The sequence below is a fragment of the Petromyzon marinus genome, unplaced genomic scaffold (genome assembly GCF_048934315.1).
Source record: "Petromyzon marinus isolate PM22_M1 ecotype Great Lakes invasive population unplaced genomic scaffold, UKy_Petmar_22M1.pri1.0 PM_G_Scaffold_164, whole genome shotgun sequence".
Lineage (NCBI taxonomy): Eukaryota > Metazoa > Chordata > Hyperoartia > Petromyzontiformes > Petromyzontidae > Petromyzon > Petromyzon marinus.
Genome location: NW_027422722.1, coordinates 250,001 through 252,500, shown reverse-complemented (window position 1 = coordinate 252,500; position 2,500 = coordinate 250,001).

Below are 2,500 nucleotides of genomic sequence, written 5' to 3'. Positions count from 1 at the left end.
CACTCAAAAATTTTAATATTTTTCACGCATAGACCCCGTCAAACGCTAGAAGTTGGCGGGGATGTCTCTCTTGTGGCTCACGGGGCTGTTAGGGTCGCACAGAAATGCCTCGGAATGGGAAAACGGGTCATTTTTGTGTGGCCACATTGCATAGGAACGGCATGAAACTTCCAGAGGCATTTGCAGCAGGAATGCATGTGCACTCAAAAACGTCTATATTTTTCACGGATAGACCCCGTGAAACGCTATAAATTGGCGGGGATGTCTCTCTTGTGGCTCACGGGCGCTGTTAGTTAGGGTCGCACAGAAATCCCTCGGAATGGGAAAAGGGGTCATTTTCGTGTTGCCACATTGCGTACGAACGGCATGAAACTTCCAGAGGCATCTGCAGCAGAAATGCATGTGCACTCAAAAACGTCTATATTTTTCACGGATAGACCCCGTGAAACGCTAGAAATTGGCGGGGATGTGTCTCTTGTGGCTCACGGGGCTGTTAGGGTCGCACAGAAATCCCTCGGAATGGGAAAACGGGTCATTTTCGTGTTGCCACAATTGGCATACGAACGGCATGAAACTTCCAGAGGCATTTGCAGCAGAAATGCATGTGCACTCAAAAACGTGAATATTTTTTCACGGATAGACCCCGTCAAACGCTCGAATTTGGCGGGGATGTTTCTCTTGTGGGTCACGGGGCTGTTCGGCTCGCACAGAACTCCCTTGGTCCACCTGATTCGTGCATACAGGCAGCAACTAAAACTCTGTAAACCTGCTGTGAGGACATCTAAACAGTGGACCAGTGAGGCTGTGGAAGATTTGCGGGCGTGCTTAGACTGTACTGACTGGGATATGTTCACGACTGCTACCAATAGTCTGGATGAACTCACAGAGGCTGTGTACATCAGCTTCTGTGAGGACTGCTGTATCCCAACACGTACCAGGGTGAACTTTAACAACAACAAGCCCTGGTTCTCAGCAAAGCTCAAAAGGTTGAGGTTGGAGAAGGAGGAAGCGTTTAGGAGTGGGGATAGAGACAGATTCAAGGAGTCGAAGAACAGGTTTAGCAAAGCGGTGAGAGAGGCTAAACGACTGTACTCAGAGACACTAAAACACCAGTTCTCTACTAACGACGCTGCTTCTGTCTGCCAAAGGGCTCAGGCACATCACCAACTACAAACCCAGAGCGCCCCACACCACTAACGACTCCCGCCTAGCCAACGACCTGAACGAGTTCTACCGTAGATTTGAAAGACAATTGGACTGTCCTGAACCACCCCTTCCCACCCAAGAGGCCCCATCCCCCACCCATACTACAGAAACGACTCTCTCCTTTCAGGAGGGAGAAGTTAATGGGCTTTTCAAGAGGCAGAATCCACGCAAAGCAGCCGGGCCGGACTCTGTCTCTCCAGCCACCCTCAGGCACTGCGCTGGCCAGCTGTCTCCGGTGTTCACCAACATCTTTAACACCTCCCTGGAGACATGCCATGTACCAGCCTGTCTCAAGTCCTCCACCATCATCGCTGTGCCCAAAAAGCTAAGGCCAACAGGACTAAATGATTACAGACCGGTCGCCCTTACATCTGTGGTAATGAAGTCTTTTGAGCGCCTGCTCCTGGCACACCTCAAAGCCATCACAGACCCTCTCCTGGACCCCCTTCAGTTTGCCTACAGAGCCAACAGGTCTGTGGACGACGCAGTTAACATGGCCCTCCACTTCACCCTACAGCATGTGGACGCCCCAGCATCCTACGCCAGGATCCTGTTTGTGGACTTCAGCTCTGCCTTCAACACCATCATCCCTGCCCTGCTTCAGGACAAGCTCTTCCAGCTGAACGTGCCCTACTCCACCTGCAGGTGGATCACAGACTTCCTCTCTGACAGGAAGCAGTGCGTTAAGCCGGGAACAGAAGTCTCTGACTCCAGGTCCATCAGCACGGGAACTCCTCAGGGCTGCGTCCTTTGCCCACTGCTCTTCTCCCTGTATACCAACAGCTGCGCCTCCAATCATCTGTCCGTCAAACTCTTGAAGTTTGTCGGACGACACCACCCTCATTGGGCTGATCTCTGGTGGGGATGAGTCTGACTATAGGTGGGAAGCTGACAACCTGGTGACCTGGTGTAGCCAGAACAACTTAGAGCTAAATGCTCTAAGGACAGTTGAGATGGTTGTGGACTTCAGGAAGAATACAGCCCCACTCACCGCCATCACCCTGTTAGACTCCGCAGTCAAAATTGTGGAGTCCTTCCGCTTCCTGGGCACTATTCTCTGCCGGGACCTCAAGTGGGAACTGAACATCAGCTCCCTCGCCAAGAGAGCTCAACAGAGGATGTACTTTCGACGGCAGCTGAAGAAATGCAACCTGCCAAAGACAATGATGGTGCAATTCTATACAGCGATCATTGAATCCATCCTCACCTCCTCCATAACCGTCTGGTACGCTGCTGCCACTGCCAAGGACAAGAGCAGACTGCAGCGTATCATGCACACTGCTGAGAAGGTAAT